The sequence below is a fragment of the Columba livia genome, chromosome Z, assembly GCF_036013475.1.
Source record: "Columba livia isolate bColLiv1 breed racing homer chromosome Z, bColLiv1.pat.W.v2, whole genome shotgun sequence".
Classification (NCBI taxonomy): Eukaryota; Metazoa; Chordata; class Aves; order Columbiformes; family Columbidae; genus Columba; species Columba livia.
The window spans coordinates 29084705-29101476 of NC_088642.1; positions in this window are offsets into that span (position 1 = coordinate 29084705).

Genomic DNA, 16772 nt, shown 5'->3' on the forward strand with positions numbered 1-16772 from the left:
ATTAGAGTAAGATTTTTTTTCAGATCACAGGTGGCTGTTCAGTGCATTAATGAGCACTCATTTCTGAAGAGCCATCTGCATGGTCCTAGGGTTTAAGATTTAAAAGACCATCATTTACCAGAGAGATAATAAGAGGAACAAGAAAGTGTGTCTTCAATTAACATCCAAAGAACAAATACTTTAAAAAAATCTGGAACAGACCCGGATTTACACACTAGAGCATATGGAACCAAAGCTGTCCTTCCCAGGAAATTTCATGGTTACAAAATGCGGGTTTGACCAAAATGAAACTAACACCACTTCGATGTTTTCTGCCAAATAATTTTTCTTAAATGCTTCAGAGTAACAGAAAACATTTTATTCTCAATTCTGGCTTATGTTATAAGAAATTAGAAAATAAAATTTATAGTTTCATGTACTGAAAAATACATAGGAATCTGACAAGAAATTTTGACCTCGCAGTACTATATTCCTGTGCACATGCCCACTGAATTCTCCAGGTTGATAAATTTCTATTTACTCAAAAAATAAGTAAGAAATGAGCTTTAATACATAAAAACTACAATTTTTGTAAAGAGCTGTTGGCCTGTTTATACAGAAATCTTAGTAACATTTAATGAAATCATTGATACATTGGTGTGAGTTAGCATGAATTTTACAATTATGGAAGTCACATAGGTTTGGTTGCTTTATCTTTAAATCCTTTTTACTTACGGTTATTCTTCACATTCCTTCCTTTTTTCTCCTTCCTAATTTAATCCAGGCCTTAATAAATTCTGAAATCTCCTTGTCAAAATGTATGCTATAAAACCACTCCAGTATTTGCTGTCATGGCACCCACACTCAATAGTTTCTACAGATATTTTGCAGCTTTAGATGCTCTCCCAGAGGACAGGTAGTAGCTACAGAGGAGCATCTGGACCATCTTGTCCTGCTGGGCGTCATTATTTGATTTAGAGAAATGGAAGCCTTTAATCTTATGAATCAGGTCTTTTTGCATACCTAAGCAGACTCCTCCCGAGGTCTCCAATCTATCACTACATGTAGTAATCATGAGCTATTTCAGCACTGCATCCTTTTAAATGGCTCTTGATGAAAAATTACTATGCAAAGAGAAAAAAAAATGAGCTGAAAATCATCAGTTTATAACAGATACTCAAAGTGATATTCAGTTACCTTGTTTCTGTTAATTAGAAGAAACTTTCAATGTCCCAGAGATTTCTGAGCAACAGATAAAAGGAATAACTTTATTCAAAGGTTTTACAATCCCACAGTGATTGAAGAGCAGCCACCTCCAAAGAATAGCATTTGCTAGCCAAAGGGTCAGGTGGAACTGATAGCGTCCATAAAAATAAAATAAAAAATATTTTTTAAAGGGCATAATTATACAATTTAACCTAGAAATTTGAAAATATTCTAGTTATACCTATGGGATGCATCCAAAATCTTCAGCTATCTCTATCCATTGGCAGCCTTGTCACCAGCCTATGTTCTATTTAAGAAAAACTAGAAAGATACATAGTGGCTTCATAAACTTGGAAATTGAGTTTATTACATTTGGAAGCCATGTCTCCAAACAGAAAAAGGAGACACTGTAAATTTTAGTGTCAGATTTCTGCTGCAAGAACATAAGGAAAATAAAGGGATTACCAACGGTTTCTTTCCACAATGAGTGAGGAACAGCATCTTCTAAGAAGAGCATTTGGAAGTGAAAGGGGTATATGTATATTAATACATATTCACGCAGGCTAAGGTTTTTTTTTTCAAGATTAATTCAAGTAGGGTGCTGCCTTTCTCCACAAAATTATCTTTATAGTCCTCCCTTCCACCCTACCATGCATTAAGAATATGACAGGGTCTGCAGGTAGGAGGAAGTATGCTTCCCCCACCTCTCAGCCAAAAAACACACTTCTTGCAACTTTTGCTTGTTTATATAACTTCCACAATTAGAATGTGAAAGTGCTAGCTCTACTTCTCTCAATAAAGAAACCTACCACAACTCTCAGCTACACCCTCAAAGAGTGGCAGTTACTAGTTTTCCTTCTCAAGATCACAGAGTATTAGCTCCTGTCATTTCCACCAGTGGAGGAGGTATGCCTGGCACCCACATTCAGTGTTTTGAAATAACTGCAGTACCATAACAAATTGGTACCATTCCTTTATTTTATTTTCTGTATAACTCCGGACAGTATCACATGCCAGTTTACTGTAGTTAAATTTAAAACTAAATAATTTACGTAAACAAAATCCACAGTTAAGAACAGCCTTAGCTGAATAACTGGAATGTCTGAGGTAAAGCAATTCAGTTAATCCTTAAGCTATCATATCTTTACCGTATCGTTTTTCTTCCAGCTTGTTAAATTATTTGTCTCCATAATAGGAGTTTTCTGCATGTAATTCATTCTTTCTGTACTAGGCTATCTTTCAGAATTCCCTGATTTACTGTGTTTCTGGACCTGCCATACTGGTATCAGCTTCACATCTATTGATAACGTCAGTTGCCTTAAAAGTTCCTCTGCCAATCACTATTCTTTTTAAATCATTCACCCACAAATGTTTTTTCTTTGTCAATGTTTGAAATACTTCTGTTACCTGAACACTTTTTAAACACTGTAGCATATAGCTTAAAAGGAAAACACATCAGCCAGGAACTTGAACACTTAGCTGCCTGAAGGTTAGTCTTTCTGGCAGACTGAAGGAGAATCCCATTTTCATACACTAAAGCGTCTGGGCATAGCAGACTCTGAACGTTAACTGATTGGAAGAGGCCGGAACAGCCTGGGTAGGAGTAAGGCAGCCTGGTAGTTGCAACTGGCTCTACGGGAAAGTGCTAACAGGGGTCCCTTCCTTCCTCATCTCTCCTTAGCTAATCTGGGACCTGTGAAAAAGGGCTATTCCAGTCAGTCACAATCAGGTTGTCCAAAAGAAGGATGCAACCTTAATTTACATTCCAATATATTTCAATTTTTTCGACACATATTCAACCCAACTGTAGATCATGTAGATCCCTTATGTTTATTCCTGCAGCTCCAAGAGTGTCCTGTAGATGACCAGATATGTATGAACTGAAACATCTGCATATTTGCTTGATCCTGCAGAACATGTTTGTGTTTAGCTTTCCGAGGATTACTTCATGCACTCCACAAAGTTCTTACAAAGGTGATTGTTAGCAGTTTCTCTGTATGGACTAGCTATTTAAGCAGCATCTACAAAATCACCCCTTGCAATGCACACACACAAATCATATGGAAAGGAATATTTCTATTACACCCAGGTCTTAAAACAGCAGAGAAATTCTACACACTAGGACAGCACTGAAAATAAGTAGATATGAACAATGGAAGTAGAGATCTGCAGGCAAGCTACGCGAGAAATTCTGACTGTTTACTCATCTGATTAATCAGGAGGTATATTCCACTAGTGAAGCTTTCATGAAGAATAAGGTTTCTCTCATAATATTAGGAAAAAAGTACTATGTGTTGAATAACTTCAATTATAAACAAACACATAACAGTTTAATAAACAATTTGTACAACTCTCCAGATGCTGATTTTATTTTACACAGCAATGACAACAAATACAAGATCATAAAAGATAATTGTATTCTGTCTGATAGTTTGGTGAAGGAAATCTTTTGAACAGTGCACAAAGAAACAAGGAAAATATGCAAAGAATGGAACATATGATCCATGAACGCACATCCTACGTCAGAAGCAGAAGGACATCTTCCAGCATGTAACTACATAATCATTTAGCAAAACACTATGTAAAATAATGTGAAACTGCTGCTTACAGTAAACAAGCCTCTGGTAAAGGCTACATGATGTGGCTACAAAAACCAAGCTGAACAAACAGTGCATATGCATAGTAGAATTTTTGAAGGAAAAAAAAAATAATAATTCTGTACACATGCATTCATTTAGGAACCCAAGTATTCATCTGCACTGCTGGTTCAGATGCACATGAACAAGATCAACCAGTGCTAAACTCACTACTAGATGCACAATTAACTGACAACTTCAATACAAAAACAGTATAACCAATTTTCATAGCTATCAATTCTGCATGGAGGGACAACAGTGTTGTACAGTCTGGCTGTACACCTTTCTTGCACACCTTAATATGCAAACCTGCACAAAACTCTGCTATATTATATACACAGGCTTTCCTTGTACATAGCATAGAGGTGCTTCAAGACCTGAAGAACTTCTAAGACAACTTGATGTTTAGTAGTCTCATTTCAGCAACTGGAATATCAACTACTACTGGTTTTGCTGACAGAGTAGTTGCACTAAGTCAGCCTGAAAATTAAGTCAGTCCAGTACCCCAAATTTGAAAGTGAGCTATATGGGATGTTTAGTCAAAGACCTGACCACCACCATCAAAACAAAATCAAATCAACCAACCAACCAGACACATACACACATACACAAACACACACACACACATACAAGGGGGGGGGGGGGGGAGGGAGAAAAAATTTTTTTTAAAGGATAAAAAAAATATAGGCTTTATTATTAGTAATCTTTGCCCTTTGATAAAGCTTGGGGGGTTTGATTGAGATCTAGAAGTCATTTCAGATACAAAGAAAGGAAAAATCCAAACTCCATAAAGCTCATATTAAAAATAATGGGAGTTGAGAATTTCCCTCAGTTTAACACATACCAAGGGAGACAAAATGTTAAGTAACTTTCCCCATCATCACCAATTCTGGAATGGAATCCAGTCTTCCCAGACTTACTCCAGGATTCAAGCCACAAGATACCCATCTCCATCACTATTTACTGCACTACAGCTTATACAGTACCTATGAGGGAGTGTCGTTGTGTAAACTGCTACTGTATGACTGAGCTTCCTGCATATGTAAAATCAACTTGATGATATCAAAGTTGTACTACCTATATACCAGAACAGCAGTGATGTAAGGTTGTTAAATCTCACTGGTCCTCTGGAAAGTAGAGTTGCATTTAGACTAAGGACAGGCTGAAGCCGTGGGAAAAGAGTCCATGAAGGAGAACAGTAATAAAATTATTCCAGAAACAGCAGAAAATGTGGGGACACCATCAAGAGTCTCAGTAACTAAAGAGATATAGGAGAATTTACAGACTCTCACTGATAGACAGGAAGCTTAATCCAAGTGAGACAATCACAGGAGGCATTCATATGAAAACTAATGCTGTCACTTGCGCATATGGTCTCTCCCACAGAGGTAAGAAATTCAGATTCAGAGATACTCCATGATCTAGAGAAAAATTTTTCATAACAATGGGCCTCCACTGTAACTGCTAACAAGTGGCCCTGAATGATGAAACAATCTCCAAGAGCCTGAGATAGCACGTCTTAAAAGAATGATAAACCTTGTGCACAGATACATGCCAGCTAACCTAAGAAAGCAGCCAGCTGAAGTTCAGCACCTAGCAGACCCAATGTGTTTCCAGTCCTGTTGATAAACCTAGTAAGCACTCTGCTGGGGAAGCCCTGCAAAACTTGTACTTTCTTGTTCCCAGAAAAGTCTTATTGTATTAGAACTTGCTTACACTGAGAATCTAAGCACTAGAAATTTTTAAAAAGACAGCTTTACAATTGCACACAAAATTGATGCTTTCAGTCCCAGTAGTAAGAAAATTTAGAGCCCTTTGAGAACAGATAGCAACTGTGCTAGCAACTAGATATAAAATTACAAAATCTGGCATTCACAGAATCACAGAATCACACAGAATGTTTGGGATTGGAAGGGACGTCAAAAGATCTTCTAGTCCAATCCCCGCTGCCGGAGCAAGAAAATCTAGATAAGGTTACACAGGAATGCATCCAGGTGGGTTTTTGATGTCTCCAGTGAAGAAGACTCCACAACCTCCCTGGGCAGCCTGTTCCAGTGCTCTGTCACCCTCACCATGAAGAAGTTTCTTCTCACATTTAAGTGGAAGCTCCTATGTTCCAGTTTGCACCCAATGCCCCTTGTCTTATCATTGGTTGTCACTGAGAAGAGCCTGGTTTCATCCTTGTGACTGTCACCCTTTACATATTTATAAACATTAATGAGGTTGCCCCTCAGTCTCCTCTTCTCCAAACTAGAGACACCCAGCTCCCTCAGCCTTTCCTCGTAAGGTAGATGCTCCACTCCCTTAAACATCTTTGTAGCTCTGCGCTGGACTCTCTCCAGCAGTTCCCCGTCCTTTTTGAACTGATGCTGTGGGAGACAGTGTTAAATGCTTTACTGAAATCAAGATAGATCACATCCACTGTTTTACCACTATCTACACACCTGGTTTTGTGTTCAAAAACAGCTATGAGGTTGGTTAAGCACAACTTCCCCTTGGTGAAGCCATGCTGACTGTCTCGAATGACCCTCATATCCTTGATATGCCCTGAGACAGCACCAAGGTTAAGTCATTCCATCACCTTTCCAGAGATGGAGTGACCAGTCTATAGCTAACCAGGTCCTCCTTCTTGCCCTTTTTGAAGACTGGAGTGACATTTGCTTTCCTCCAGTCCTCAGGCACCTCTCCCACTCCCCACAACTTACCAAAGATGATGGAGAGTGGCCTAGCAATGACTTGAGCCAGCTCCCTCACCTGAGGGTGCATCCCGTCAGGACCCATGGATTTGTGAAGGTCCAGATTGTTTAACTGGTCCTTAACCCAGTTCTCATCAACCAAGTCAAACTTCTTCATTGTCCTGACTTCCTCTGGGACCTCAGGGGTACGGGGTTCCTCGGGACAGCCTCCAGCACTATAGACAGAGAAGGCATTCAGTAACTCTGCCTTCTCTGTATCTTCTGTCACCAGGGCACCCACCTCATTCATCAGTGGGTCTACATTGCCTCTAGTGTTACTTTTATCTGCCACGTATTTGAAGAAGCTCTTTCTGTTGTCCTTGACCCCTCTCACAAGGTTTAATTCTAAGGAGGCCTTAGCCTCAGGCCTTAGCTTTCCTAGTTGCCTCCCTACATCCTCTGACAACAGCCTTATGTTCTTCCCAAGCGGCCAGCCCCTCCTTCCATGATCTCTAAACTCTTCTCTTCCACGTGAGTTTGCCCAGCAGTTCCCTGTTTAACCAAACAGGTCTCCTCACTCCCTTCCTTGACTTCCTACCTGTTGGGATGCTCTGATCTTGAGTTTGGAAGAAGCAGTCTTTAACCAGTTATCTTAAGCCCCTTTCCCTTCAAGTATTCTTTCCCATGCTATTTTCCCTAGCAATTGCTTGAAAAGGCCAAAGTTGGCCCTAACGAAGTCCAGGGTTGCGATTCTGCTTGGTATTCTGTTCCTGCCACATGAGATCCTGAACTCCACCATCTCATGGTCACTGCAGCCAAGGCAGCCCTCAACCTTTACCGCTCCAACCAGACCCTCCTTGTTAATGGAGAATGAGATTCAGCAGTGAGAAGTGTGTGTGAGTGTTAGTGAGAATGAGATCCCCACTTCTGAACACTAGATTTCAGAAGCAGTGTAATGTTTTGCACAGGAATCGCAGGAGAGGCTTTTCTTGGGTGGGGGGAGAAAGGTTATATGTCCATAGCTTCCTGGGTTTATGCTGAGAAAAACAGTATGCATTGTATCTGCCACTCTAAACCTTCATTGGTGGTTGGGAGGAGCTGGTAGTTATCTTCACACACAGCAGTCTAAGCACTGAAACATACAGTTACCATTTAAAGACATCACTGACAAGCCCAGAAACTTGGTAACCTGCTGGCATCCCTGGGGCCAAGCACTGTCTCTCAAGAAGTGAGAATGAGTAATGAAGAATGAACCCTCCCATTATCTCTCTCCCTGTCCTACCCTGGGAGCATCAGGATTTTTTTCATTGCTTCTAGTTGGAAAAAGTAGAAACATCAAACTATTTGTTGGTCTCCTTGGTCTCCTATAAATAGAACCAGGTGCAAAACAGAGTGTTGAAGATTAAACCAGCACGTTTTCGCCTAGTGCAATTCCCAGAGATGTCGTGAGTCAGGACATCCATGCAGAGTGCTATTAACACCAGAAAAACCTAAAGCACTTTGTGAGATCCCTGCCAAGGCACTGGGAGAGGGAAAGGAGAAGCACAAGGCTGTCAGGAAGAAAATAAAGTTACAATGTCAAAGGAGAAAACAAACAAACCAACAGTCTACATTTTACCTTTTTTTGTGAGCTCCAAAAGTTTAATGGTAGCGAGCAATCTGTGCGGGACTGGACTCTTGCCCTGATCTTCCCTCTCACCCCCTCTGGCAGTCTCAGATGTTCTTAGTGAAGCAGCAGCTGTCACTCTGGCAGCAGCAGCATGAGCCCAGCTGAGTTCATATATGCAGTTATTTTAGCACATTGCCTTTTTTTTATTTCTCAGAGAAAAAAAAAAAAATAACAACAACAAAAACCCTGGCAATTTAATACTTTGGATAGTTCAGCTAGACCTGGATAGAATCTGACTGGGTAGAGAAAAAAAAGCCTTAAACAAAACAGTTATTTCAGTCCTAGCACTCTTTTTCTCAAACAACGGTTGTGCACAAGGGCACAAGAGATTTAAGAGGAAGAGTTTTCTTTCTGGTGGGAAATATTAAGCAATCAAGTTGTAAGCAGAGTGGGTCACATTGCAGGTTGCAAAACGCCAACTGAAATTGTCTTAAGAACATGAAAGAGTTTTTTAAGAACTCTCAGTGACATCTCTAGACCCCAGTCAAACTGTAAAAGCCTGTGGCTGGGAGAACCATGCTGGCTTTTGCTTTCACCCTCTCTTCTCTTGCTCTCCTTATAGCAAGCAATAACCTAGAAGCTGGGTCATAGTGTAAGTCACATTTCTGCCCAATTTGTTGTTCTGCAAAGTCACAGTCTATCTACTGTCTAGACATAGATAATCCTCAGCCTTTTCTGGTCAGAAGTTTTCCACTCTATACAAAATCTGAAAAGGATGGAGAGGACACTTGAACATTTTGTGCCCTCTCACCCTTATTCCAGAGAGGGGCCTTATCTTTCTGTCTTCATAAATAAGTTCCAATTCATAAATATCATCACCTTGAGTATCGTGTGCAGTTCTGAGGCCCACAACTTAAGAAGGAGGTGAAGGTCCTTGAGAGTGTCCAGAGGTGGGCAATAAACCTTGTGCAAGGGCTGGAAGTCATGTCTTGTGAAGAGTGGCTGAGGACTCTGTGTTTGTCTAGGTTGGAGAGAACAAGACTGAGAGGCTACCTCATTGCTCTCTGCAGCTTCCTGAGGAGGACACGTGGAGAGGGACTTGAGGTCTTCTCCCTGGGGTCCAGTGACAGAATGCATAGGAATTGTTCAAAGCTGCACCTGAAGAGGTTCAGACTGGAACTTAGGAAACATTTATTTACCAAGAGGTTGGTCAAACACTGGAACAGGCTTCCTAGAGAGGTGGTCAATGCCCCAAGCCTGTCAGTGTATAAGAGGCATCTGGAAAATGCCCTTCATATCATGCTTTAATTTTTGGTCAACCCTGACGTGGCCAGGTGGTTGGACTAGGTGATTGTTGTAGGTCTCTTCCATCTGAAACAGTCTGTTCTATTCTATACTAGAGAAGGTAAGGGCTTTGCAATTGCGCTGTGCCAAAACATCACTAGCAATGGACAACTACATTGCAAGGATGGCCACGCATGTCAGACCTAAGGTTCACAGAGTCTGGGATCCTCTCTCACACTGGCAGGTGGACAATGTCAATCAAAAACTGAACATGTAAAAAAATCCTCTCTAGAATGCAAACTTCAACAAGCTTTGGATCAGCACTGAGCCAAAGTTGGCATAATGGCTCATAATAATTCCCAGTTAATTCTTTTCTTCCATTGATTTATCCAGCTACATTTTGAGTCCACGTAAACCTTCAATATTTATAGGGCCTTGCTAGAAAGAAGTCAACAGCTTAAGTATATAGCCTATAAAAAACAACATCCTTTAGTTTCAAATATGAATACCTCCCCCTAGGTTCATTTGACAAGTCCAAGTTTTTGTATTTGAAAATGTAACAAATACTTGTTCTTTAGTCTTCTCTCTCGTTATATTATAAACAGTTTTAGCCCTCTATCATCTGTTCTCCAGGCTGAAGATTACTGGTATTTCTAATGTGGAAGCCCCCCAAATACTCGCTATATGACTACACTGCCAACTTCTATATTAGCATAACAATATTCTTTTGATAGTAAATTGCTATATATCCTATAGTGACAGCAGGTGTCCTACCTGTCAAACAATTGTCACCTGTCATACTTGGACTCACTCTGTGCAGAACTTGAAGAGGTTTCTAGCATTGTCCGTTCTCATTCTCTTCCCCCATATCTGAGAGGGGAACAGCTTCCACCTTCTCCTATAGTAATAAAAGAATGGAAAAGCCTCTTACTGCACTGTATGAGAATTTTCAATGTATAGAAGACCAAAAATATGAATCACTGACAGAAGTACTTCTCTTTCCAGCTGAAGGTCACTTTCAGTAATTCTATTTATTTCCCCTTTTAGGCTTAGACTAAGTAATTTAAAAGCTACATCATTGTTTTTTTAATTGGTGATTAATCTGACCCTTTAGTATTAATTTTACAGTACTTTTATTACTTTTTTCTGTTAGCATAATTTTCTTTGGCAGGCAAGGCGACAGGCTTAGTAGTTGTCTTCCTTGTGCTATCAGTTTTCCAACCATCTAAGTGAACAGCTTTGTTTTTAAAAGTTATTTAATTCACCAAAGGTTATTACGTTCCTGGATCCAGTGTTGTTCACTTTTAGGGACAGTGCACTTGCTAAACTCCGGAAAGCGTGTTATATTCCCTGGGTATTACGTCATTGTTAGAACTGAAATCTTTTCATCCCATTTGAGAGACAGAATAATGAGTGGTTTTTGTTTTATTGTCACATACAATGAGAACTTGACCTTTGCATTTGAGTACAGGTTGAGTGGGAGAAATAATTCTTCAGGGCATCTGGGTAATCAGTCTCCAGATGAAATCTGAAGCTTTAGTAGTAAGGGAGACTATTGTTTAAGTCTAGTGCTAAACCTTTAACCTTATTACACATCCAAATGCTTGATAATCTATTTGGCAGCAGACACCAAAAGAGCCAACATAAGTTTGACCTTTACAGGGTGGGATGAGAGAAAGAATTACTAGTTCAGACTCTGTTATTGGAAGTTAAAGAGTAAACAAGTTGAGACACATGATGAAAACCCTTTCAATTTCACATAATTAATGCAAGACATTCAGCTCAATGTAAGACCATAAATTCACAGACACTCATTTTAAAAAGCTAAGCTGTTTTTCAAGAATCAATTGGCACTTAATTCTTCGGTCTTTGAGACCATGTAACTGGCTGACCTATTTAAGGTGGCATGTCTCCATTGCAAATTCTCTCTTCCGGGTAAATATATGTAAATAGCTTTTCTCCCTCAAAAGAACCATGACACATTTGGAATTTTTACCATTTCCTTATGCACATCTTTTAGCTTCATGTGATAAAAGTGTTTGAGATAAATTCCTGTGAAATTGTTGCTCATTATGTCATGCCAGATCTCTGAAGCAAAGATGAAACATTCTAGAAACAAAGTATACACTCTAATTTAACGATGTCATGTTTCCTTGCAGTATTGTTGCAGCTGGAGAAGAGTATTTTCATAAGTTATCAAAATACTAGTAAAATTTTGGCCTTTTTTTTTTAAATCATTCCTTACATAGACATTCCTCTCAACATACTACATACTTAAAGAATTAAAAATAATGGAGCAAATAATTTTTGTATCGACAAAATAAAATTACCTGACCTCCATTCTAGGAAATGTATTTCAGAATCTAATCAAGTGCCCAAGATTTAGAAGCAGGTGAGAGTCCTGCAGTTGTCATTCACCTACAGATATTTTGTCAGTGAATGGGGAAAAGCAATGGACTAAAAATCAGACCCTATGTAAAGTTGCAAACAAGCCAAGGCCTTTAAGTTGTCTTTTATGTGACCTAAAGTTTCTAAATGTGTTTGGTTTGTGTGGCAAGATTTTTGTAGTCATGGGCTACAATAGTGGCTTCTGTGAGAAGCTGCTGGAATCTTCCCTCATGTCCAACGGAGCCATAACCAGCTGGCTACAAGACAGAGACACCGCTGGCCAAGGCCAAGCCCATCAGCAACAGCAGTATCCTCTGGGATAACATAGTTAAGAAGGGGAAAAAACTGCTATGTAATTAGAAGAGTGGAATATGTGGAAGAGAGGTGTGAGAATATGTGGGCGAAACAGGGCTGCAGACAGCAAGGTCAATGAAGAAGGAGTGTAGGAGGCACTCCAGGTGGCAGAGCAGAGATTCCCTGGCAGCCCATGGTGCAGACCATGGTCAAGCTAGCTGATTCCTCTAGCCCATATAGGTCCATGGAGGAGCAGATCTCCACCTGCAGCCTGGGGAGGACCCCACACGGGAGCAGGTGGATGCCCGAAGGAGGCTGTGACCCTTTGTGGAGTCTGTGCTGGAGCAGACTCCTGGAACAATCTGGGACTCTGTGTAGAGAGGACCCCCCTCTGGGGTAGGTTTTCTGGCAGAAATTGTGACATTGTGAGGGACACATGCTGGAGCAGTCTGTTCCTGAAGGACTGCACCTCGTGGAAAGGACCCATGCTGGAGCATTTCATAAAGAACTGCAGCCCATGGGAGGGACCCACATTGGAGAAGTTGTTGGACAATTGTCTCCTGTGGAAGGGAGAAGAATGTGGAGCAGGAGAAGAATGTGAGGAGGAAGAAGAGGAGAGACAACATGTGATGAACTGAGCACAACCCCCATTTCCCATCACCCTGAGCTGCTCCAGAGGAGGTAGAGAAATTGGGAGTGAAGTTGAGCCAGGAAGAAGGGAGGGATGGGAGAAGGTGTTTTAAGACTTTATTTTATTTCTTATTACCCCACTTGATTTGATTGGAAAGAAATTAACTTGATTTCCCTCAGGCGAGTCTATATTGCCCATGACAGTAATTGGTGAATGATCTCTCCCTGTCATTATCTCGACCCAGGAGACTTTTGTTATAAACAGTGTTTCAAAAAGGTGACCCCAATTTGAAATGACTGTATCTCTGCAAACATGAACCACCCATGAATGAAATTCGTACCACTTGAGAGGATGGGGTATTGTGTTTCAAATGATAAAAAGGTTTATTGATAACTCATTAAATTGTTTGTAGATTTTTATGTAATTGTAACATGTTGCTGTCATGAAATACGCTGCTTTGAAATTTGGACCATATTTTTGAAACACACTGTATTTTCTGCCCGCCCTGTCCAGCTGAGGAGGGAGACTGTGGCTTGGTGGCCACCTGGCATACAGCCTGTGTCAGCCCACCACACTGGAGAACTACATAGAGCAACAGAGAGTAAAGTATCATGAAGATTACACACATAAACTGGGCTGCAGCCATGTATACTTGTTAGCAAAAGACTCTTCCTTATCTTTCCTCCTGACAGAGGAAACATTGTGATACATACACACAGAAATAATATAGGATATATTAGTTTCTACAGCCTTTGTATGAGGTGAAAGGTTCGTACTATTCTAGGAATGTTAATTATCTTATACTACCAAAACATAAATTTCAGTAATCACTGAAATGCTCCCCATCTCTCTGTGGCAGGTTTTGTATAGCAACAAGACAAAGCAGGAGAATATTACTATAGTCACCTTAAAAATAAATGGATACACTATGCAGAATGTCACTCACCTACCTTTAGTCAGGGCCCCAAGCACTTCAGCTACAAGCAACATAGTATCTGGTAAAACGAGTCCTTATTAACCTGACCACTCAAACTGAACATATAAATTAAATGCAGAATTTAAGATACTTTTTAATCAACTGTCTGCTACAATGAAAGCTACTGAAATCTGGAACACATGTTCAAAAGCCCAGACAATATACTCTTCGTGTCTTTAGGTATTCATATTTTTTTGTTCTAAAAAAATTGAACTGTTGCAAATCACTCCTGAGAAATGTCTGAGAATTCTGTCGTCTGCTAATTATTTCTTCAGTTTTCTTTCCATTAGGCTGCAAACATTAGTACTGAAACGGAACAGTACTTTTAAATAGCCAGTCAGTTTTTTAGGTTGACTAGATAAATCAAGTTGCATACGGTAGAAGTCTGTAGGTTTTCAGTCATTTTAGTTATGTCACTAAAAATCTTCTGCATGCTGGGGTTAAGGCAGCAGTGGGGAGGGATGGAGTAAAAGAGTACAAAAATGGTCAGGTTATAAAAACAACACACAGGAAGGAAATCTATAGAAGAGAAAACTATGGAAAAAATCTACAGAAATCACACAGAAAACCTGTATGATACAGATTTTAAAACAGATTCACGTGTCACTTAATTTGTTTGACTCATCAAGAAGTGACAAATGCGTAGTCCTTGGCAACAAGTGTCCACCTCCTGAGCTAACAGGAACAAAGACATATTTAAAAAACCCAATACTGTGACCACTTTTAAAATACAGTTTCCAAAAAGAGAAAATTAATTCACTGTTCTACATTTCTGAGAAAGCTACATTTACAGAGCAAACTCTGATAAATACTGCTGAAACACTGCAAGCCAGACTAAGTTTTGTGATAGTTTGTGACAAGCATCAAAGTTGTCTGATTAATTTCATATCAGATTTCAAAGTGGTTGATAGTTCGCTGGGGACTACATTGCCCATGCTTGTGAATTACAAGCCACAGGTCAGGGATTGCAAGGCATCCACAAGGACTTCCCAGCATATTGTCCCTACAAGGAAAGTAAGCAAATCGTCTTGTCTCAATGGAGAACAGTGTGTTACTATGCCAACTACGTTCTATAGGCACAGCCAGTCATGAACCAAAACCAGCCCATGGTCACATCTGTGTATCACAAAAAGCTAATATTGTGACAACTTAATGAAATAATTGGCACAAAATGTTTTAGCTGCAAAGTGTCAGAAAGAAAGTTGCTTTCGAAAAAGAAGAGTAAGAACTGAAAGTGTTATAGTACCACTTTATTTTCTCTTCAGTTATAGTCACTTGGTCATGAGAAATGGGAAAGGACTACCAAAATGTTCAGAGGTGCTAAGATCCCAACATTCAAAAAGCTATGAAGATGACATAAGCTCTTTTTAGAAAAAGTAAACATTTTTGTCTCAAAAAACGATGGAACCAGTGGACATGTACTGAAGTTAAAAGGCAACAAACCAACAAAAAGTTGTTTTGTGATTTGCTATTACATATTCAAATTAAGTACTTAAAAATGCATAAATATCAACAAAGTTATCCTGTGTCTGAAGTAAAAGTTTGTATGACTTTACATTTTTTGTAGTAAAGAAAATGACCCTTCAAGCTGTACCCAGATAAGGAAGATATTGCCTTTACAGATACACCACGGTGTAATGAATAGGATTGTGTGTCTCCCTGGAAAAATCTTTCATTTCTGGTATGTAGTACTAGCTTTGTTCACTGTCATTATCTGTTTTCTTAAATAAATAAATAAATACATCCATCCATCCATCCATACATACATACATACATAAAAGCAAGATCGGCAGTGTTGAATATGCTTCTGAGTATTTACATGAGATTAATACTGTAACCTTTTTAGGTGTTGAAATGGAACTGCATTATTTCTTTTCCTCATTTAAAAAAAACATTGTTCAAGTCACTTGACAACAAAAACATTAGACAGTGTATTCCAGCCAACTGACCTTTCAAATGTATTTGCTTGACTATCAAGCACTTTTTAATAAGTATGGATTTGGCACTAAACAAATTCTTGCATAATTCCTGTTTTCATAATACATCTGATGGAGTTCAGAAGCTATTAAAGAAAAAAACATCCCTTACAAAGTAGCCTTTGTCGATAGCTGAACCTTAGCTTTCCAGTTACTGAGTTTCATGTGTCCCACCTTGATGCCAGCAAATATCAGCACAAAGAAGTCCTTCATTCTCCCAGGCTAACAATGAACTGGAGAAGAGACTGCTTTTTTTGACCCTACTGCCTTTTCCCTCAAAATTACTTAATAGCTCAAACTTGTCTTGCCCTGCTAAGCTAGTGTGAGCATGAATTGGCAACAGTTTGGGAGATCAATAACTTCTAAGTCATTAATAGTATAGATGTTTAAATCAATAAATAGGTAATAATTTATACTTATTTTTATCTATGAATTTAAAAATATTCTATTAAAATTATCTACAAAGTTTGTAGACATTCAACTGCTTCTATTGAGTATATTTGTCAATATGTTGACTGCTGAAAAATCTATAAAGGTCCAATGTGGGAGACATTTGATATTGAGTCCCACTAATGAGCCATGCAACAGGAGGTAGGGAAACACGTGTCATTAGAGTAAAGAGCCTAGGTAGTCCAACATAGAAAGCAACACTTAACCAGAGTAAAACAATTCTTGTTTTAATTAAGTAGCATGGCTTACTGTCTTCTGGACAGGATAAAGTAAGATGACTTTCAGGAAGACTAAAACTTTACAGACTTTTCAAGTACTGCTCCATACTGTTATTAAGATTCTGATTGAAAATTAACTATAATCCCTTTGTAAGCATTTATCATAGTTACTTTTTTCTACTAGTATAATAAATAAATGGCTCCTAATTTCTAATCCAAATTTGTCTGAATTCAGTTTCTAGCCATTTTAGTCTGTTATGTTTCATCTCATAGACAATGAGGCTCCTGTTACTAAAATGTCTCTCTTCATAATGATGAAGTAATCTCTTAAAATACCCTGAATGTTACGCAGATCTTTTGTTAGGGACGTCATTGCAAACTATAGCAGTAAATTAAAATTACATGTCCTGTAGGAAGCCATGACACTTAGGCATAGTTGATGAAAATTCT